The sequence below is a fragment of the Mirounga leonina genome, unplaced genomic scaffold (assembly GCF_011800145.1).
Source record: "Mirounga leonina isolate KUSES-001 unplaced genomic scaffold, KU_Mleo_1.0 Mir_127, whole genome shotgun sequence".
NCBI lineage: Eukaryota > Metazoa > Chordata > Mammalia > Carnivora > Phocidae > Mirounga > Mirounga leonina.
The window spans coordinates 14,071,291-14,095,268 of NW_023270316.1; the positions used below are offsets into that span (position 1 = coordinate 14,071,291).

The following is a 23,978-nucleotide window of genomic DNA, read 5'->3' on the forward strand; positions in this document are numbered from 1 at the left end:
CTTTCTTTCTTTCTTTCTTTCTTTCTTTCTTTCTTTCTTTCTTTCTTACTTTCTTCTTTTCTTTCTTCCTCCCTCCCTCTCCCACTCCCTTCCTTCCTTCCTTCTTTTCTTCCTTCCTTCCTTCTTTCCTTCCCTTCTTTCTGGTGAGAATATTTAAGTTCTATTCTTTTAGTGATTTTTAATTATACAATACAATGATGTCAACTCTAGTCACCATGATATACCTTAGATCCTCAGACCCTATTTATGCTATAGCTGAAAGTTTGTACCCTTTTACCAACCTCTCCCTACTTCTTCCATCTCCCACTCTCTGGCCACCATGCTTCTACTCTGTTGTCATGAGTTTGACTTTTCTTTTTTTTTTTAGTTCTACATATAAGTGATACCATGCAATGTTTATCTTCTTCTGTCTGGCTTATTTCACTTAGTACAATGCTCTCAAAGTCCATCCATGTTGTTGCAAACACCAGGATTTCCTTCTTTCTCATTCTGAATAATATTCTCTTGTATATATATCACAATTCTATCCATTCATCCATTGACAGACATTTAGGTTGTTTCCATATCTTGCCTGTTAATAATGCTTCGATGACCACAGGAGTGCTAATATCTCTTTGAAATCCTGTTTTCATTTCCTTTGGACATATACCCAGAAGTGGGATTGCTGGGTCATATGGTAGTTCTATTTTTGACTTTTTGAGGAACCTCCATACTATTGTCCATAATGGCTTCACCAATTTACACTTCCACCAACTGTGCACAAGGGTTCCCTTTTCTCACCAATACTTATCTCTTGTCTTTTTTATGATAACCATTCTAACAGTTATGAAATGATATATCATTGTGGTTTTGATTTGCATTTTCCTGATGATGAGCAATGCTTTCTTAAAACACTTTTATATAACTAGATGTCCAGGAGAGACTTGATCTTACAACATTTTTGAAACTGGAAAAACTGTTTTTTGGAGTTGGAAAAAAAAATGTTTTTTTCTCTTCTAAAAAGTGGGACCTTTCATTCTGCAAATATGAGAAAGTTCCTGCCCATTTTACCATTTTATTCTTGAGGAAGCCTGACACTCAATGAAATACCCCAAATGCTCTTTCTTTAGAATGAGATAGAAAATATATCTTTTAGAGTTGGAAATTGAATATATAAAGGGAGTATATAAATAGAAAGTATATAATAGAAAGAGAGATTTTATATATGTTTAGAAAAGAGTGAAGAATGATTCCCTCTCGAAATTAGAAAATACATTTCTCAAATCTAGATTTAGCTTTAGTTTAAGGGAGATCTAATTTATAAAATCAAATTATACTTAAAATTACAATTTATACAAAGGGTGTGTGTGTGTGTGTGTGTGTGTTGGTTTTGTTTGTTTTTTATATTCTTGTCCAAGTATTAGCTTCCCAAAGATAAGACATGCAAGTCTGAATTTCTCTTCATGTTATTCTGGAAGAAGGCTAGGCATGGCAGAGCTAAAGCTAGAATGGATTATTTGGGTGCTAAATTTACTGTTATTTCAGACTAAGCTTAAACATGGTAAGTTGAATCCAGGCGTGCATCTCTGTTTACTCCTGAAACATGATTTTTAAAAAAATTTTGAAAAACAGTAAAGGAATAAAAAAGGGCATAAACGCACAAGGACATATCTTTTGAGAATGGAAAAGGACACAGTGGCAAGTAAGAATATCAACACAAGTTTTGAGAGCAGAGCTTCACTGCACATCTGTGTGTGAGGGAGGGACGACTGGGGAGGGGATGGGGCCAGGCCAAGAAGAAGCAAGCAGCTGAGCACCTGCTGAATGGAAAAAGGCTCAGAAGTTGGAGGTGCCATGTGTTTCCATGGCTTTTCCCCATCTTAAAGAAGGAATGTTGACTCTCTGCTGAGACTAAATCAGAGCCTGTGAACTCAGGAACAACGAGTCCATTTGAGGGCCATGGAGGACTAAGTGAAAGTCTGCTCATATGTGGTGAAAAGCTGGCCCCCTTCCCCACTCAGCTCCCACAATACTAGCAGCTTCACTCACACGCCCCCCCCAAAAAGTTAGAGGGTTTCTCTCTAAGAGCAAAGACCACCTAAAGGGAAAAAACAGTTATAGAAACAGACACTTGGAGGTCAGAGGTCACCCATCAAAAGAGCGGACTCACTGTAATCACCTTATAAGTGTGCATTACTTCACTACTAAGTTTGAGCAAACATCCAGGCATTGAAGAAATCTTCCCACATAAGTGAGAGAGCTAAAAACAAACAAACTGAATTTTTAAAGCCCTTGGGAGAAAAAAAGATGATATGGAAAGTTAAAAAAAATTTATTAAAAAAATCCTTGGAGATGAGAAAATATTGTGGATATGAAACAAGAATTGTATATAATGAAAGTCAGGAACACTATTCTTAGATATTAAAATTTTAATATCAGAAATGTAAAATATCGATAGGATGTTTAGAGGATCTAAGATGAATGCTCCGAGGAACTGGAGCAAAAAGTTCAAGGACCAGAAAAGACAAGAGAAAACCTAAGTGACCACAGAATTCACCTGGAAGAACCAGGAGGTTGCAAAACTGACAGGTAGGAACTCTTGACAAAGATCGGGAAGACATAGGAGAAAAAAGTTCAAAGAATCAATAAAGAAAATATCCCTTAAATAAAGGACATGAGTTTCCAGATTAAATTGCTCACAAAGTGCCTACAAAGCAAATGATTGACAGAAACTAACACCAAAGCACATCATTTTGAAATTTCAGAAGGGAAGATTCTATTAGCTTTGAGCAATAAAATACTAGCTACCTCCTCTAGATGGCTGAACAATGGTTACCCAAAGATATCAGTTCCTAATCTGGGGAATGGTAAATTTGGAAAAAGGGTTCTTGCAAATGTGATTAAGTTAAGGCTCTTGGGATGAGGAGATTATTCTGGATTATCCCAGTGGGCCCTAAAAGCAACCATAAGTGCCCTTATAAGAGAGAGGCAGAGGGAAAATTAACACACAGAGAAGAACGTAATGTGAAGACAAAGCAGAGACAGACTTGAAGATGCTGGCCTTATGTATTTCAAGACTGCTCATTTCCTGCACCAGAAGTTACCCTGTCCCCCCAGAGGACTGACAGTGGCAAATGCCTTCAACTGAATCAATACTTAATCACCAGGATGGGTCCTGGATCCATGTCCTCCATAGGACAACTGCCATAAAGGAGTTCCCAAGCGTATTAGTTTCCTAGGGCTGCCATAACAAAGTACCATTGACTGGGGGGCTTACACGACAGACATTGCTTTTGTCACAGATCTGGAAGCTGGAAGTCTGAGTCAAAGATGCTGGCAGAGTTAGTTTCTCCTGAGGCCTCTCTCTTTGGCCTGTAGATGGTGTCTTCTGCCTGTGTCTTCACATGGCCTTCCTTCTGTCTTGTGTCCAAATTTCCTCTTCTAAGGATACCAGTCTTCTTGGACTGGGCTCCACCCTCATGGCCTCATTTTAATTTAATCACTCTTTAAACAACCTGTCTCCAAATAGCGTCATATTCTGAAGTAATGTGGTTCAGAACCTCAACATATAAATTTTGGGACAGGCACAATTCAGCCCTTAATGCTGTTATAATTTATTCAGTCTTAAAATATTTTTATCAAAGTAACATCTAAAAACAAAATAATAGGGGTGCCTGGGTGGCTCAGTTAGTTAAGCATCTGCCTTCAGCTCAGGTCATGATCTTGGGTCCTGGGATCAAGCCCCTCATCGGGCTCCCTGCTCAGCGGGGAGTCTGCTTCTCCATCTCCCCAGACTCATGCATTTTCTCTCTCTCACTCAATCTCTCTCTCTATATATATATATCAAATAAATAAATGAAATCCTTAAAAAAATAAAGTAAAAATAAAAACAAAATAATAGTTTCAACAGTTAGACTATTACATAACTTACAGTGAAATCAGCACTCCCTGCCCCACCAGCTCCATCTCTAATAGTTGCTCTTCCACAGTAGCCACTTTCAAATATTTTTCCTTGTCATTTATGCCCACATTTCTGAACACCATGTTCATACTTCTGTTAAGTTTTTCATTGTAAATATTATGTGTTGGCTCCATAGTGTAGAATATAAAGCTTTTACTCTCTTGTACCACTCACACACACTTCCCATCCTGCCAAATGGTTAGTCAATGTTTACTTTACTGTCACTATGTATTGTTCACAGACAATCCAGAAAGGAATTATGTTTCCTTTCTTTTGCTATATTTTGTTTTATGTGGAGCTTAAATTTGCCTTCATTTTCTCTAAGTGTTCAGGAAAACCCTGTTAAAGTTCATAGCTTGTTCCTGTTTGCACTGGGGGGTCTGATCCCAGGTATAGGATGGTATGGCCAAGGAGCATCAGTGGTGGACCCCAAGGAGGACAGCTATGCCTGGCAAAAAGCACTTATAAGATCTTTGGCTGCACAAACACCACAATACATTCTTTTTATGTTAGCTGTTCATTATCCATTTGGCACAGCAGGCCCTCTACCAAGGGCCAATGGATTATTCAAAGAACTAAGAAAATATTTGATTACCTGAAACAAATCTGATTCAAATATCAATAAAGAAGAGTTCAATATATTATTCAATGAGCCCAATCTTTAAACCTCCTCCATCTTTGTTCATATATCTAGCTTCCATCTGATAAGCATAGATGAACTATCCTGGATAGATGTAGGGTCAAAATACTCCACTCGTGTGCACTGGATACCATCCCCTCCCTGGCATTTCCTTTCTCTCCAGCATCGTCATTTCTCTCTTCTACTGAATTGTTCCCACTAGTATACATTCTTGCTGGTAGATCTCATCCCTGAAAAACATTTACTCTTGATCTCACATTCCCCTCTGCTGCCATCCTGCTCTCTATTCCCCTTTCTATTAAACTCCCTGAAAAGGATGTCTGTATTCACCTAGCTCTGCTTTTCATCTGCCGTTGTCTCTTGAATCTACCTCAAACAGACTTTGTCCCTATTACACCACTAAAAATGACTTTGCCAAGGTCAACAAGGACCTTCTGTCATTTGACCTCCCAGCAGCATCAAACACAGCTGGCCACTCCCATCCTCTTAAAGCATTTCTTTATTTGGTTTCCAGGACACCACATTCTCCTAATTTTCCCATTCATCTCTGGCTCACTTCTTCTGAGTCTTCTTTGCAGGTTCATCCCTCTCTTTTCAGATCTCAAAATGCCAAAGTGCCCCGAGGCTCGAGGCTCAGTTCTTTTTATATGTAACTTCACTTTCTACATCTACTCCTTCAGTTAGCTCATTCAATCCCACCGTTTTGAAAATAATCTATGAACTGATGACGGCTCTCACATTTAAGTCTCTAGCCTCATTTTGTCCCCTCAACCCCACATCAGTGTATTCTCTGCTACTTAATCCTTAGCTCCCTGCTCTGTCTCCCAGACCCACATCTCTCTCACTCTTCCTGGTCTTAAGGAACACCAGCACCACTGGCTAAGTCAGTATGACAACTCTGATGACAATTTCCTCCAGCTGCTAGAGAAATTTTAACATTTTTTTTAAAAGGTTACATACTGTATTATTCCAATTTTTTTTAAGATTGTTTTAAATTTTTTTATTTATTTGAGACAGAGAGAACAAGAGAGAGAGAGCATATGAGATGGGCGAGGGTCAGAGGGAGAAGCAGGTTCCTTGCTGAGCAGGGAGCCCGATGCGGGACTCGATCCAGGGACTCCAGGATCATGACCTGAGCTGAAGGCAGTCGCTTAACCAACTGAGCAACCCAGGCGCCTGAAATTTTAACATTTTTAAATACTATCCCTTTCAGAGCCGGATCCAGGGCAAAACGATACAAATATTTAAAAAAAAAAAATTTTTTTAAGTGGTGAAGAGAAGAAAAGTATAGCCAAGTATAGGAAAGTTGAAGAGCCACCAAATCTTATATCCAGCTGTTCAGAAATAAAATAAGAAAACAGAGGTTTAAACTATCACTGGAGAGACTACGAGGTGCATCAAGGAGGACTTCCTTACGCAGCTGGGTCTTGGCTAGAAATGGGCCACTGAGGAAGGGGAGCCACATCATCCCTCTGAGCACTTATAAGATGTGGGTTGGTAACAATCTGTTCTGGAAGATTTCAAGACATGTCCTCCCTGGAGGGAGGAGGAAGGATCCAATGACCTCCTGAGGGCCCATGTAACTCCTAGATTTACCGTGCACCATTACGTTACCACCATGCTTTATCGACACAGTGCAGTAAACACGTAACATTAAGCCAGCTGCCATCTGGGACCTTTCTTGGCCTAAGCAAACTCAGTAGCTAGCCAGGGTTTACACCTAAGGAGATATTTACACATGTGTGTGCCTCCGGCATTGTTTAACATAGTTTTATTTTATTTTATTTTATCTTAATACACAGTGCCCTTCCAGTTTTCTTTTAAGTCTACCACAAATAACAGGTTTTAGCACATCAGGTGATATTTTGCTTCCTGAAGCATTTAAATTAATTTTCTATTACCAATGCAAATGTGTACTTTCCAATTTACTCACTGCACAATAAAACCTAATTTAAAGCAATTAATGTTCATTAATGGCCCCATCTGCATGTTTATCGCTTTATCCTTAAATACTTGAGAGACATGGTATCCATATTTTATAGCTCACTTCTTATCAGCAAGAATTCTTATCCTCAAGGGTAAATGTAAGACTAATGTGCCAGGATCTCATATCTTTATAAGAAAACTACATTGCCTTTTTTTTCTTTTCTTTTTTTTTAAAGGCTGGATGAACAGGTTGAATGTACATAATACCAAATGTACCTAATACCAAAAAAAAAAAAAAAAGGCGCAGGGGAGGAGGGGCGAGTTACACTTGTGTGCTCACCTCCCATTTCTGCCTTCCCTTTTTCCCAGAACTGGTGGGCCACAGCACTGAGCGTGCACCGGCCAGTTCAGCAGCCCCCAGACAGGATTTTTCCAGGCATAGGATGGGATGCAGGGACAGTAACACTGAGAGGTTTTCCTACCCTGCCCCCTTCAGCAGCGCCATGCCCTGCAGAGAATGGGCCAGTGGGTGGCACTTCTTAGGATGCCAGAACGCGTTCTGAGCATGCGCCTTAGTGTCAACTAGGCATCACTTTGCCACTTAATTCCATTAGCTGTGCACACTCAAGGACATTGTCTAAACTTTTTGATCATCAGTTTTCTCATTCTGCGTGATTAGGTTTTTCTCAGGACTGACTAAGACAGTATGCTAAAAGGTAAACAAACACAAAACCAACATGTCGTGTATAAAAGGGTAGTAGGTTCCACCCGACCAGACTGCCTGGGTTCAAATCCTGGCTTCACCTCTCACCAGCTATGCGTGAGTGTGTGTGAGAGACCTATCTGTGCCTTGGTTTTCTCATCTGCAAAATGGGCGTCATGAAGGTATCTATCTCAAAGCGTTCTTGTCAGGATTAAAAGGAGTTAATATGTTCAAATAGCTTAAAACAGAGCATGGCAAATAGTTAGGACTTGGTGAACATTAGGAAAAAAACAAAAGCAGTCGGTATTTTGAAAATAACAGCCATTTTTATTAAAGGCATTTCCCTTAGAGTCACCGTCTGTGGTGTTAAATTGTGGCTTCTGGGCTTAGAAACAAAAATCCTGGCATAAGGGCATACGCAGGTGGCTAGTCTCCCTACCTCTCTCCCTCAACCTAGAGGAAGGCATAGTAAGTACCTCTTCTATGAGACTATTATATCTAAAGCCCTGACAGCCAAATGCATGTACAATTCTTACAAAAAAAAAAAAAAAAAAGGAGAGGGGGAGGAAACCAATAATATGTTTACACCATTGTAACAAGGAAAGCAAATTAGTTTGGAAGGGATTTTTTATATAATGTTATTGAACTAGGATCAACCCATCTGATTTCTCTATTCTTTAAAAAAAAAAAAAGAAAGAAAAGTTAATAAATGTTTCCACACGTGTGATTTCAATGAAATTTACATTTACGAGTCATTATCATCTTGGCCGAAGGCAGAATGATACTCGGCTTGTCACTGGAGGGGCAGATGGAGATGGAGTTTAGGAAGTTGACACACTAGCTGACAGAAACGAGTAAAATTTATGTCCCAACCAACCTAATGCCAAGCAATTATCTCTGAACTAGGATAACAAATGTGCTTTTTTATACTCAAAAGATGACATGCATTTTAGAAGTTTCCAGAAGGCATATTTTCTGTAAAGAAGCAACTGCTTCTGCATTCAACATTTAGTACAAGAGTTTAATTGGATACTGACCCTTTCAGAACATTTGTTACAAGTTAAAGTTAGATATTAAGAGAATAGAAAAATCTACCTGAAGTGGTGGCAACTTTCGGTTATCTATTTCTGTGTTTAAATACGGCCTTACAAATGTACTTTTACTTCATATTCAATACTGTTTATGGACCTTGGCATTAGCAAAATATAAATTACTCTATGCACAATCCATAGTCATAGTATCTTGTGAGTATCATAAATAAAACAAATACAAATGGAAATCTGTTGTTTATCTTGGCTTAAAAGACCATCTATCTTAGCATGAGAAAGACGTTTTTGATTCCATGATTAAATGTCATCCTACATAACAAAAAATCAGCAAATATACTGGTGTAATTCATCACAGATGACATTGTATAATTAAAATGTATTGATATTATCCTTTAAGACACTTTAAATGTCTTACAGTGTAAACTTCAAATGTTTTGGCTCATAAATTTATTCTATATAAAAATGTCACCTAACTAGATGCATCATCCTATCTACAAATTCTATATCTTGAAACAAGATGAAATAGTTATATGAATGACTTTCATCTACTTATTCTCATGAAGGTATAAAGTATAACTATTATTTGATAAAGAAGTAAAATTTCGGAAGTTACACATAAGTCCAGAAGATACATTCACAGCCTATTAGAGATAGAAATGACCATACTTACTCTCTAGATCAAACCCCTTGTGTTATAGAAATAAGGAAGCTGAAGCTCAAAAATATTGCCGTGCCCTTCTAACTGTGATATTAAACAGCAGCGATCATAAAGAGAAAAAGAAAACACTCTCAGCCACTTAAAAAATTAACCATATCCCTGTTTAATAGTAGCAAAATCTTAATCTAACAAAAATATTGGAAAGAAAAGAATACCAGAAAAAAATCAGCATGAATGTAATGTATTTCAATGAATTGATGATGGTCCTCTGATGTCAAAGGAAAGGGCAAAAGAAAGAAATAGGTAAAAAAGAAATCAGATCGAGCTCTTGCTGTATGCCAAAATCACCGTAACATAACTTATTCCAAAAGACTTAGTAAAGCCTGTGTTAACACTTACTAGTCAATGTCCTTGAGCGAATCAAGCCCTATGAATCTCTGATCCCACATTTCAAAGTGAAGGTAATAATACCTAGAGTTACTGTGGGGACTAGGCGAGATAATGTATGAAAAGTATGAAGTTATTCATGCAGGAGAGTAAGACTACTGTGCTCTTAGATCTTCAGATGGGCTCTGTCACTCATAGCTCATGACCACATCATGACACTTAGTGGCAGAGCTGGGACCCAAATTATGCCTCTCTAGTCCCAAACCCAGGCAATTCTCCTATATTTGGCTTCAAGACATTTGTACATATTGGTCCCTTTGCTGGGAATTCCTTTCCCTACCCCCCTGTCCTACATCTCCAACTGCCTGTTAGATCCTATTCATACTTCACAATTCATTTTAAATATAACTCTCAGTGATCTATCCCTGGAGCTTCCACTATATATTCTCTCAGTATTCCCATATTTTTCCTTCATTGTACTTATTAATAATTAAAGTTAGTTAATTAGTCTTCTAACTATTTTTACTTTATTTAAAGATTTATTTATTTATTTGAGAGAGAGAACACAAACAGGGGGAGCGGCAGAGGGAGAAGGAGAAGCAGGCTCCCCTCAGAGCAGGAAGCCCAGATGCGGGGCTTGATCCCACGATCCTGGGATCATGACCTGACTGAACCACTCAGGCACCCTTCTTCTAACTATTTTTAACTACGGTTTCTACTGCAGTGTATAAGCTCCATGAGAGCAAGGGCCATTTCTCTCTTACTGACCATCATGTCTCTTAACCTTGGGAAGGTATTTGGCACAATGTAGGCATCCAATAAAAATTTGTTGGATACATCAGTGAAGGCATGAATGGACAAACAAAGAATGAAAAGGAGCTTTGGATTGGCAAATATTTTTGATATTGTTTATTAATGGAAAAATGCTGATAAGGTCTCTGAGGAAGTCAAAGGACTTCATCCAGGGCAGAAGCAAGAATAGCCCAAGAAAAGGAGAAGGGGAAATTTTGACAGAAGATGGAGAAAGAAGATGGAAAGATCACTGGAGATGCAGAAATATTTTCAAAGGATCCCTTCATAGACATGCTATTCTCCGTGAAGTAGGAGGTAGCAGAACGGAGATGGGGTTTTGAAGAGCTTTGTGAAAAGAATAGAAGGTTCAAAGTGAGAGCCAGAGAACTGCCACGAGGCATCAAAGCATTCAGCCAGTTAGAGACCATTAATTTTGAACGTTACCAATCTATACCAGCTTGGATAGTATTTTCTGCTGCCCAGTTCAAAACTACAGTCTTGAAGACTGATGTTTAGGTTCAGTATAAAGATGAGGAGGAGGAAGAGAAAGAGGAGGATGATGATGATGATAACAAATGTGGACTCACTGTTACTCTGTCAAACACTGTAGAGTTGTTTCTATGAATTATCTCATTCCTTATACACACACACACAATGTGTATATCCCTTTTTTTACAGATGAAAATATTAAGACTTTTTATATCATTTTTAAGGTATAATCCACATACCATAAAATTCACCCATTGCGTTCGTAGAATTAAATGATTTTTATGAATTTCCAGAGTTGGCAACCATCACAAGTCAATTTTCGACCATTTCTATCACTCCAAAAAATTCCCGAGTCTGTACTCAATCCTGCTTCAACATCCGAACACAGGCAACCATTGATCTCCTCTCTGTCTCAGGATCTGGACATCTCATATAAATGGAATCAAATATTATAGAGATTTGTGTTTTTGTGTGGCTTCTTTCACTTAGGGTAATGTTTTTGTGGTTTATCCATGCTGTAGAATGTACCAGTATTTTGTTCCTTTTTTATTGCTGAATAGCATTTAATTATATGGATACACCACATTTTGAAATTCATAGGCATTTGGGATGCTTCCAGTTGGGGACTATTATGAATGCTGCTGCTGTAAACATTCACATACAATTCTTTGTGTGTACATATTTTTTTACTTCTCTTGTGTAGATTCCTAGAAGTGGAACTTGGCACTACAAGACTGTGTGGTAAGGATATATTCAACTTTTTAGGAAGCTCCCAAAATGTTTTCCAAAGTAAATGTATACCCCTGACCAGAAATGTATATACCAAATGTGTTTTCTGTGTCTATTGAGATAGCCATGTTGTTTCTGTTCTTTATTCTATTAATATGGTTATTCAATTAGTTGGTTTTCAGCTGTAACACCAAGTATGCACTCCTAAGGCAAATCTCACACACTCATGGTATAGAATCCTTTTTGATATGCCACTGAATTTGTTTTGCTAATATTTTGTTGAGGAGTTTTGCATCTATATTTTTGAGGGACATCCATCTATAGTTTTCTTTTCTTGCGATGTTTTTGTCTATCTTTGGTATCAGAGTAATTCTGGCCTGAAAAAAAAATGAGATGAGAAGTGTTCCCTTTTCATCTATTTTATGAGTTCATAAAAATTGTTATCACTTTAGGCATTTGACAGAATGCACTATTGAGGACATAAGAGGCAGGACTTTTGTTTGTGGGAAGATTTTAAATTACGAATTAAATTACTTGTAATTTAATTGTAATTACTTACTCATCTTTTCTGACTTTCTATTTCTTCTTGAGTCCATTTCAGTAATTTGTAAACACACAGTTTTCTACTTTAATCTTTATTATTCCCTTCCTTCTTCTTATTCTGGATTTAGTTTGCTTTTCTTTTTCTATTTCTTTTTTAAGATGGAAGCTTAGATTATTGGGATTGGAAACCTTCTTCTTTGGTGTTATAAGCATCTAGAGTTATAAATTTCCCTCTAAGCATTGCTTTAATTGCATTCCATAGTTTCTACCTGCTTTGTTTTAGTTTTCATTCAACTCAAAATAATTTTTTATTCCATTTTTGGTTTCTTCTTTGACCCATGGGTTATTTAGAAGTATATTAGTACCCCAATATTTGACACATACTTCTTTCTGTTGTGGATATCTAATTTTGTTGTGGTCAGAAAATACACTTTGCATGATTTCAATTTTTAAAAATCATACTGAGAATTATTGCATGGGCCAGCATATAGTCTATCCTGTAGAATATTCCATTCCAAAAATACGTGTTCTATAGTTATTGAGTGAAATGTGCTACTATATCAGTTAAGTAACACTGGTTGGTAATGTTGTTCAGTCTTTTATACCTTTGCTGTTTTTCTGTTATGTTATATTGATTATTGGAGTGCAGTACTGAAATCTCCAACCATTTTTTAACTGTGTATTTCTCCTTTCAACTCTGTTATTTTTGCTTTAAGTATTGGAGGTCTCTATTATTAGGTGTGTATACATTTATAATGATTATATCTTTCTAACATGTTGACCCTTTTAACATTATGAAATCTCTTTCTTTGTTTCTAATGATATTTATTATATTGAGGTTTACTTTTTTTGATATTAATATAACTACTCCAGATCCGTTATGGTTACTGTTTCACAGTGAATCTTTTTCCAACCCTTTTATTCTCAAGCTCTTTGTGTCTGCATCTAAGTTGCATTTCTTCTAGACAGTACATAGATACCACAAAACACCAAAGAAGCTGTGACTTTTTTTCCTCATTAATTAGCACGTCAAGGATTTAAATTACAAAGTTCATGAAGACACCCTCCACCTTAACTAAACAGTTGTGAGAATAGGTAATGAGATAAAGAAGTTTTAACACCCTATTCTTTGGATAGCTTTCCTTTTAGGTTATCTCTGCAATTTGGAATTAAATGTTTAACTATTCTGGGAGAACACAGATAAGTGATTTTTAGTTTCTCAGTCACTTTATCTTCTTTTACTATGGTTTTGATGATTTCAGATACCCTATTAGTTCTAAGGATACAAGGAAAATTTAAAGAATGTTTCACTATTCTTGTCATAATAGTCCTTCTCCTAAAACTAAAGGAGAGTGCCCTTTTTCTTATTGTTCACAAAACTGTGAACCAGATCAGTGACTGATATGCCAACAAAACAGATATGTGACATTTTACCCTCAACAATTTCATGACTCTGTTGTACCCTGCACCTACAAGTAATGACTCATCGCTTCTTTTCAGCAGCTTATTGTGGACATTTTATCTTCTCCTTGCCCACCAATAACACGTACTCTTTTTCCAAAGTCTGTGCTTTCAAAACACTTGTAATGATAGATTGTATTCACTATGAATAGAATTGCATCCAATTCCAGTCATTCAATTTTTAGGAAATGCACTGTTTCCATGTCATTTAGGTTATTATTTCCACTGGCTAACATGCAACAAGCAGGACACTGTGTTAACTAAAATGTCACAGGACTGGGACTAGTGCTCTGAATAAATCCATATTTCCCTGAAACTCAGGAATGTAGGCCTGAGAACTATCCAAGGAGCTAAGTGTGAGGAGCAACACCTTGGAATGAGCAAAAGCAGACACTTCTTTGTTGCTCTCTACTTTGGGAAGGCTGAAGATGTCAAGGTCATCATGTCTCCTGCAGACCATTCTAAAATGTCTAAGAGGACCATCCTTTTGCAATGTCATTGTGTCCAAGCAATGCATAATTATCTGACTCCAACCATAGTAAATTTATGGGCTGTTTTATTCTCATCATTTTCCCAGGTCTTTGAATTTATGTCTGAGACACCTTCATTGATTTTTGCAATCTAGGCGAGCAAGTCTGCCTGCCATGCCTCATCAGGTGATGACAAGGAACACAGCGGAAGTACTTCTTGAAACTTTGAAATCATTTATTTGATTAACCTAACAATTACAGATTTAGGATGGCCCCAATTTTGGAGCTAAGACACGTACTTAATGTTTAAAAGGTTACTACAATTTAAAGTTACTGAAGATTGGAGGTCTCTTCCACATTAGAGTCTTGTCCCAGGTAAGGTCCATTTCCTCATAAACAAGTTTGAATGACTTTATGTTTGTCAAATAAGCTAAAATGATATTATGCTTGTCAAGCTTTTATTATTTATCAATAAGGAAAGATGTTTTTATAATAATTTATAATTGTCAAAGCATTTTCATGTCCATTCATGTGCTATATTCTGTTACAATTCTGAGAAGTAGGTGTTATTGTGCCCAAATTATAGATGAGACCAAGTAAAATGGCAGAATCTTCATTGGAATGCAGTTCTTTTGATGCTATGTTAATGCACTTCACAGTATATAATAGAGCTTCTCTTCATTAAAAATTTAATTGTCTTGATATTCTTACAGCTTTTTTATGGAAAATTCACAATGATTCAGTATACATAAGAGAGAAAATAAATTTAATAAGTGAATTCATAAGCCATGGGGAGTAAGTAAATTTTAGTGTATCTATAAATTAAATCCTGTCTGTTCATTAAAAGGGCATTATGTTGAATATTTATTATCATAAAAATATAACCATAATATACTAAGTGGAAAAGAAATTTGCAAAAGACTATGCGTACACAGAATAGGCAGTCCAGAAATAGATGCACACATATACAGTCAATTGATTTGACAAAGATGCCACTAAAATTCAGTAGGAAAAAAATTATTTTCAAGAAATGGCTCTACAGAACTTGAGTATCTATATGAGGAAAAAAAAAGACCCTTGCCCCATTATTTCACACCATATTTAAAAACTAACATGAAATAGCCCAAGAAACCAAATGTGAAAAAAAATTTTTTTTCCAGAAGAAAACAGAATATGTTCATACCTTAGGGTAGAAAATAACTTCTTAATTAGTATGCAAAAGCAATATATATCAAAGAAAAAATGATAAATTATAGCTCATTAAATTTAAGAACTAATTTATCAAAAGATACCAGGAATGAAAAATAATCCAAGAGGAAGAGAAGATATTTATAATACAAATATCCAACACAAAGCTTAGTTTAGTATATCTCAGAAACTCCTACAAACTAGTAAGAAAAAGTTAAACCTACTTTTTTTTGAAGGAGGGGGATGGGAAAGGGAGAGGGAGAGATAGAATCCCAAGGAGACTCCACAACCAGCACGGAACCCAATGAGGGCTTGATCTCATGACCCTGAGATCATGACCTGAGCCTAAATCAAGAGTCAGATGCTCAACCGACTGAGTCACCCAGGTACCCCACAAACCTACTTTTTAAATTGGACAAGTATACAACATACAGGCACTATACAAAAAAGAATATCCACATAACAAATTAGCAAAAACCAATATAATTAATTATTAATGAAATGAAAATTAAACATTCCTTTTAGCATAGCTAAATCTAGAAGATTGATAATATCACTTGTTGGCAAGCATGTGGAGAAACTTGAACATTCATGTCTTCCTTGAGGAAGCCAAACTGGTGGAAACAAATTTGAAAAACTGTTTGCCATTGTTACCCTATGATCCAGCAATCACACTCCTAGGCATAGTCCGAAGAGAAACAAGTGCATATATCCATCAAAAGACATGTATGGGAATGTTCAGAGAATTCTCATTCATAATAGCCAGAAATTGGAAACAACCCAAATGTTTATTAATGGAAGAAAAGATAAAGAAATTGTGACATAAAATTAGTAGACAGCATTAAAAATTAAACAAGTTAACAATACATAAAATAATGTGACTAAATCTCATAAGATATCATGTTGAGGCACCAGACACACACAAAAAGTTCACACAGTATTATTTCATTTTTATCAACATCAGTAATAAGGCATAATTAATCAATGGTGATAGAAGTAAAAAATCATTAGTACCTCTGGGGGAAGTGTACAACTGAACATTCTAGAATGCCAGGAATGTTCTTAATCTTGATGTGGGTGAAGTTGCATGCAACTGATGTTGCTTCAGTTTTGATGTGCTTCTTTATGGCCAATGCCTCTTAATCATTTTATGTAAGCCTGAGTTCCATTACTGGTCATGGTGTGCCCCTTCTTCTTCACAATTGTCTGGATGGTAGCTTTGAATACTGAATTTGCACGTGTTAAAATAGAGTTTTAGAACAGACGTGCTCCCATCCCTCTCTCTCCACTTCTTTTTCCACATCTACTGCCATACACAATTCTGAAAGACTCCACTGAACACTTCTGGTGTCAGCATGACCACAGCCAGGCAGCTTCTTCACAAAAGTTCCTTCTGCAAAAGTTGCCAATAGCATCTCTAAACCACCAGCACTCACAGCAAAACATTTTTCAGACTTCTCCAAAAATTTTTTTTCGTTCTTTTTTTTTTTTAAAAAGATTTTATTTATTTATTTGACAGAGAGAGAGACAGCGAGAGAGTGAACACAAGCAGGGGGAGTGGGAGAGGGAGAAGCAGGCTTCCTGCTGAGCAGGGAGCCCGATGCGGGGCTCCATCCCAGGATCCTGGGATCATGACCTGAGCCAAAGGCAGACGCTTAACGACTGAGCCACGCAGGCACCCCTTCCCCAAAAATTTCTTTTGAAACAACGATGACAAGATACACTTTTGCATTCTTGTTCCAGTTCCTTCTTGTTTTATCTTAAAAGTGAATGAGTTCTAGATGTCTTTCTCTTTCTAAAATTATCCTTACTATTTTTACAATTTTGCCTTGCAATAAATGAAAATAGGAAAAGAGTGTCTCTTTTTGCTTGTACTGAATAAATATTAGAGCTGGCTGAATTTTACCTTTCTTCTTTTCTTGCTTTACTATGTGAGGCATGTTCCAGAAACAAAAACAAAAACAAAAACAAAAAAACAGCCATAGAGATACATGCATTCTCTCTCTCTCTCTCTTTTACACACACACACACACACACACACAATTAAAGGAAGTCTGAGTAATCCATTTGGCTCTAACACATCTAGGTTTTGACAACCACCATCCAGTGGAGAGGCATTCCAAATATGGCTTTAGAGCAATAATGACATTGTTTTAGGTATAATATACATAAATCCAGTCAGTTTGCTATGAGATTTAAGATTTAGAACCCACCTAAATACTTGGAACTCAGGCACATCAGCCCTAGTTTCTCAGTATAGCCAGTTTGTTGAAGAACCCAACCAGCATCCCTCTTTTGCCCCTCTTTCACCCCTCTTTCTCCCATTCTACTATGGAATGGCTCAGAGCGGAGCACTCGCCAGAAGAAGAAAGCTTTATGGTAGCCCTTATTTTAAGCCCAGAGCCTTGGCCCCAAACACACCTCTTCCATACCATCATACTTAGGTTTCATTTAGGTTCCTGATCCTTATTCTAGTCCCAAAGTGAGTAGAAGTTTGAAATAGGATTGAGAATGAGTTCCAACAATGTATTTTTGGTCTATCTTTTGAAGATCAGTTCGCTATCTAATAATTTACAGATCTGAACTTCTGATTTGTGATAGGAATAAAATGAGGTTTCCCTATAATAAATGAAAGGGTGTGTGATATAACTGGGATATTGTAAAGTATTCTGAGAAATCATGGATGGAAAGCATTAATGGAGAATAAATTACTAATTGCATTAGTGGTCTGCTCTGCTCAACTCAGCGTATAACTTTTAACTATACCTGGCATCTAGTCCCATTGCTATAATTTATTTTTCCTGCCTTTTTAAAAATGACATGAGTTATTTGTAATAATGCTTTTTCAAACATAGACCAAAGATGATCTTCATAATTCTCTCAGGTTATGAACAAAGGCACAGAAATAGGAGTCTAAATTGGAAGCTCTGGAGGGGATTATATCTATTGCTATGTTTTATACATTATCTCATTTCCTCTTGGCAACCACAGATTCTGAATTATAATTGTGGTAATCATAATAACAATGAAAATGAGTGACATCTTTTACTAGCATGAACTATGCTCAGCCCACTTCTTTGTTCTTGAGATGCTGGATCTTCTTCCAGAATCTGTAGAGAGCCCTGAACAGCACGATAGAAGGCTGACAAGTAAACAAGCGTTAGAAGACACTTCTTTACTTTCTATCATCAAATTGTCTGTCTCTCCTTCTTTCCCAGCCATCCTCACCCAGCTTCCAGGACCAAAATGTGCATGTGGCACATATGGGAGGGACAAGATCTGTGTGTGTTTGGTAGAGTTTCATTTTACTCTTCACCCACAATGCCTGGTTTTTCTCAGCACTAGCAATGATACTCTCCAGTGCATACAATCAGTTTTTTCTTCCTGGAAACAGCTCATTACTGATATAACAGACGGTCTTCGAACAATCTTGTAAATGAAAGGACTAGTTGTTGCTGTTGTTGTTGTTTTTATAGACTTCCAAGAAGACTAACTATTTTGGGATAGATACAAATGAAGAAAACCTAAACAAAAATCAGCAAGCCTCCCTTCTGCAGCCTGTTTACAAGTTTCAAGTAAGAACTCAATGATGTTTTGAACATCAGTAATGATATTTCCTAATGCATTCACCCTCCTGGAGATCAGCAGTAATCTTGGGTGTTCTAAACGCTTTGGTATTCCCTGTTGAACTAGACTTTGAAGCACGTTTTTTAGCACATCTGCAATGTCCCCTGATTTATCAAGCCCCCTCAAGGAAGGTGGACGACCAGTTGCATTGAAAAGCGTACAGTAAGGAACTAAGATGCTCATTTTACTCTCCCCTTACAGATATTGGCAGAGAGAAAATATAAATTCAACAGTGTCCTAAGGGCTCAGGTGAGCTATTACCTCACTTATAAACACCTTAAAAATAACAAAAGTTGTTGGTAAGCCAGCCAACTCAACCAAGAAGTTCCTTCTTCAACATTTTGTAATGTAAACTCTTGAGGGGAAAAACTGATACTGCCCTTGTCAAATTAAATAATTGCTTCAGACACGTTAACTCCAGGCTGTTTCCTAATAATGATGGCTTGAGGAACAGGCACATCTAGTATGTGTAAAAGAGATAAAGATGGAATGTGTTCTTACATTCATAATTAAAAATGGACCACAGAGGGTCTGGTTCACTATAGATTTCCTTTGCTTCAATCAGAATATTTATTTTTTGCAGGTGGTGATTTTAAACACAAAAGTTTCTAAAGTTTTATACGTTGCCTACAATTCAGCCTCAGTTTCTTTGGGAAGGGGTGGAAGGTAACAATCAGTCATGCTCCATGAATAGACAATTGGGTCCTTCCAAACTTCTTGGTTCAAGACCAGGATGAGTAATGAAGTGAGGATCTCCTGACTTCACATTTACCTCAGAAAAGATTTTAACAAACACCAGACCCCAAATAGTAGTGACATTTAAAAAAAAATATGTCTTTTCAAAAGCATTTTTATTTTCTTGCACAGCAGTCAACCATGAGAATTTGGTTGTCAATCCACTGATGATTATTATGATGTGATTTGAACTTTGTGATACCATTAGAAAATCCTCCTCACTTCCTCTAGCAGTGCTGCTTGTTTTTATGGCATTTCTAAAGAGCTACCAAACATGAGATCAAACATGGCCAGCAATGCCTTTTTAAATTCAGTTTTAGAGTAATCAAGAGTCCTATTGCTGACTGCAGCAATATTTTCAGAACCATAGCCCACAAAGGTCTTCAAAGACTAGAGGCATAATTCACAGATTGCTAATTACCTGTTTGAATTCCATCTTTCTTCCAAAGAAGCATACAAAAAATATTTCTAATGCACTGTACAAACAAGAGCAAATAGGTGAGATGCTTTCAATCCATAAGCCTTCATATCAACAATTCAATAGAAGGTGACAACGGTTATTTTAACCATCAGAATGTTGTATTGTGTGTACAAAGTACATCAAAGCAGAGCCATATCTTAAGGAACTAGAAGGCAAGAGATAGGTGGGCAGACAGAAAGGGAAGGAAAGGAGAGGAGGATAGGAGGGAAGGAAGAGAAGAGGAGGGTGGAAAGGAAAGAAAACGTGTGTTTATGCATCTATTTCTGGGCCTCAGACTGCAGATGGGGATTCACTGATGTGGTGACTGGCAGGGAGTGACTTATCTATTCATTCATCTGGATGAATTTACACTCAGGGAAATCCTTTTTTCACACAGAAGAGTCATCTAGCATGCCCTGGCACTACCTTTGCCAGTGTTCCAGAAGGCCTAACCTCTTCTTGGAGAGACGATCGCTCCCTGAGATGAAAAGAGAGTCAGGAACTAATAAGAGAGTTGGCCTGACAGACACAGTGTCAGAACATGTGGGACAAAGGGACAAGGTCAGGAACTGGAAAAGCACCATTGTTTCTGACCCCATCGGGAAGCTTATGAGATACTCTCACAGCTCATAGCATGTTCCCTTTGCCAACACCACCCAGGTCACCACTTTCACACACGTGGCCTGTGGTCTGCACTAGACAGCCATGAGACCATGATGCTCTGACCTGTACTTCCTGTTAGTTAACTCTTGAGCTTTCTTGATACATTTAGCCCAAGGGAAGGCAATGGCATTAAATTTCTATTATATACTAGGGACTGCATGCCAAATTTTATATATATACATACATGCTTATGTGTGTGTATATATAGAGATGTATTTCTATATGTATCTCTACAGAAAGACTGTACTATATGACTGTATTATATAAAATGGTAGAGATTTAATACAGTATTATATATATACACACACATGTGTATACACACACACATATATATCTACTAAACACATGATTATAGAGAAGTAAGGCAAAAAGAAGTTTCAAAATCTACGTTGGGGTCAAACCTTGAAGTCTAGACTAACAAGTCAGGCCCTTATCCAGTAGCCAATGAGGAGACACTAAAGAATTTTAAAAGGAAGGAGGGACAGAATCGACACTGTGATCTGGAAAATGAATCTGGTATTGAGGTAAATGTTGGGTTAGAGAGCTGTGCTCACAAAGAACAGGCTATTCCTGTATCACCAACTCACGTTTGCCGGGGTTGAGGTAATAGAAGGAACATAAAGGACAGAATGAATGGAAGAACCATCGGAAAGACAGAACCAACTACCACTATTACAGCTTTATCAGACGACCCACCCACACATAGCAGGGTTTGCAGGCTGACAGAAATATACCCATAGGCCTACTTATGGCTGTTGTTGCCGTCTTCACACCTTGCTTCCCCTGCTGCATCATCCTTGTAGTCCAGTCTTCTGACCCTTTAGCTTTGTTATCTGTTTCTAGGCAAGTTCCACATGCCTCTTGGACTTAAAGTAAGTTCTACTTCCCGATTTGATATTCAGCACTCATTCTTGTACTCTTCCTGTACTTGACTATTTCAGATAAACATAGCCCTCATGCCAGCCTCAGCTTCTGGACCAAAACCCTAAAGGTGGCTGCCTCGTTTAGAACCTATCCTATTCTTTGAGCTCTTTAGAGGAAAAGCCACCAAGGAAGGACTTAGAAAAGGTCGGATTTCAGTATAGATTGAAAATGGAAAGGAAATAAATGTCAAAGATGAATTGTCTTCCAAGGCAGATCATTCATTCATAGGTATTTATACAGTTTCCACTGCATGCCAGTCATAGCTCTTCATGCTCTACATAAATCAGGGACACAAATGGCCAACAGTCCTGCTCTCATGTAACTTCTAGGTGGGGGAGACAAATAAACAATAGGTATCATGAAAATAGAAATGATGTAGCATGTTTGAAGATGTTAAGTGTTATGGAAAAAGTAGAGCAGGGTATGGGGGTATCAGCACTGAGGGAAGAGGTGGGACAGGATGCTATATTCAATAAGGTTGTCAGGGTTTACTTCATTGAAGAGGAGTGATAAGAGAAAGCCATGAAAGAGATGGAAGAAATTAGCCATGCTTGTATCTGGGGGGAAAATATTCCAGGCAGAAGGAATAACAGGAGCATATATAGCAAGTTCAATGAACAACAAGAATGGTAGTATACCTACTTCAGAGTAAGCAAGAGGGGGTAGAATAGGAAATGAAATCACAGTAAATCTGGGGTAAATCTTGAAGGCATTTACAGGCCATCATTAGGGCTTCGGCTTTCCCTCTGAGTAAAATAGAAGCCACTGGAGCATTTGATTCAAAGAATAACATGATCTGACTTACATTTTTAAGGGAAATATGCTGAGGGTGCATTGAGGAAAATTATAAAGGAGCAAGGATAGAACAGGGAGATCCCTGAGGAGGGCACAGCAGGAATCCAAGTGAGACAAGACAATGGTCACACCTGGATCCAGCAAAGGACGTGGTCAGAAGTGAGCAGGATATATTTTCATAATGAAACCAATGGGATTTCCTCCTGACAAACTGAAAGAAAGACAGGATTTAAGGATGAGTCAAAGGGTTTTTGTTTTTTTGTTGTTTTTGTTTTTTGTTTTTTATTTTTTTTGGCCTGGACAACTAGAAAGATAGAGTTGCTATAAACTAAGATAGAGAGGACTGAGGTTGGAGCAGATGTGTGCATGCAGTTCAGTGCATGTCAAGCTCAAGATGTCTATTAGCTATCCAAGTTCACCATGTTCAATTGGTGATGGTATGTAGGGGTCTGCAGAGAGGTCTGAGATGGAGACATAACTGGGAATGTACATAAAGTCTACATAAAGCCACGAGACAGGATGAATATATAATCTACATAAAGCCACGAGACAGGATGAAATTACCAAAGGAGCGAGTAGAGATGAGGCAGAGAAGAGAAGAGGACCAAGGACTGGGTCCACAGGCAATCAACATTAAGAAATTGGGTAGAATAAGGCAACAAGCGATAATCTGAGTGTGGTGAAAGATGGCTAGTTTAATAAACAAATTCTATTTTATACATGTTGTGTTTGAAGTGACAGGTAAATATTAAACAACTGCCTTCAGGGGAGGGGAGTGGAATTTGTAGATTTTGCCAATTTCTCTGGTGTATATGTTCCCAACACCTCCAATTTTGGGCTACCAACTTGAAGTCACTGCATTTTAGTGGCTGATGGCAATATAGGACTAAGACCCAAAACAAAAATTTATTAAGTTTTTGATTGGAGAAATCAGCTCTAGGGAGGAAACAATTAAAGTCATAGGAAAGGATGAAATCTTCAGAGGATAAATTGTGATAAACAGGAGAAAACTGAAGGCAAGATGTGGGTAAATGTCCATTTTAAGGGAACTCAAGAGATTTCCAAGTGAAGAAAGAAGAGCAAGAAGCTAATTTCCAGAATGGTTTTATAAACAAGGATCATTTTGCTACTGTTGTAAAGTATTTCTTCTTTCCTTTTTTCCTACTTTTTCCCTGGTAGGTGAAAGTATATCAGACTCAGATAAGAATTTTTTCTTTTAGCCCCGGAGAGAATGGGCACAACAAATTCTTTTCCATATCTATACAAGAATTTTAGTATGAACTATTTTACAAATAATTTTAACCACTTTCAGCTCTCCTTAAAATAAAATGTCATCAGGAGATCTGCATACTCTAACACATACACCATTTAGATTTTCCAAATGATCAATGTGGGTTTTCAGACATGTTCAAAAAAATTTTTTTAAGTCAACTGACATTTGGCACAAGGCATTGCACTTAACAGCCAAGAGCCCTGCTACACTGATTAATACTAAGAAAAGCCATTAGGAAACAGTGGTGTCTAGACAGTTTGCTTTTTTGTGTGCAACTTAGCTTCACTGATGAAGAACAGAATCAAAAGAGTATAGTTAATTCATAGTCATTTAGATACAAGTCATGCTATAGATAAGTAGATATATGTTATAACAATCAGATACTTGATACAAATTTTTAAAAGTTCTATGTACCTTTGAAGTGCAGTTCATATGTGGGCTGATCACATTTCTGGAATTTTGGGGGACAATCTCATTGTCCTCAGAAATGTATTTATAATTGTCAAATCATGTATTCTAATTTTTC

General features: G+C 37.4%; 1 protein-coding gene and 1 pseudogene across 1 annotated transcript in view; both read right to left on the bottom strand.

The window, feature by feature from the left end:
* HS6ST3 (heparan sulfate 6-O-sulfotransferase 3) overlaps positions 1-23,978 on the bottom strand; it is a 642,672-nt gene that overhangs the window by 151,507 nt on the left and 467,187 nt on the right. The gene's annotated exons all lie outside the window — the stretch shown is intronic.
* Positions 12,824-18,785, bottom strand: LOC118009616 (annotated as a pseudogene).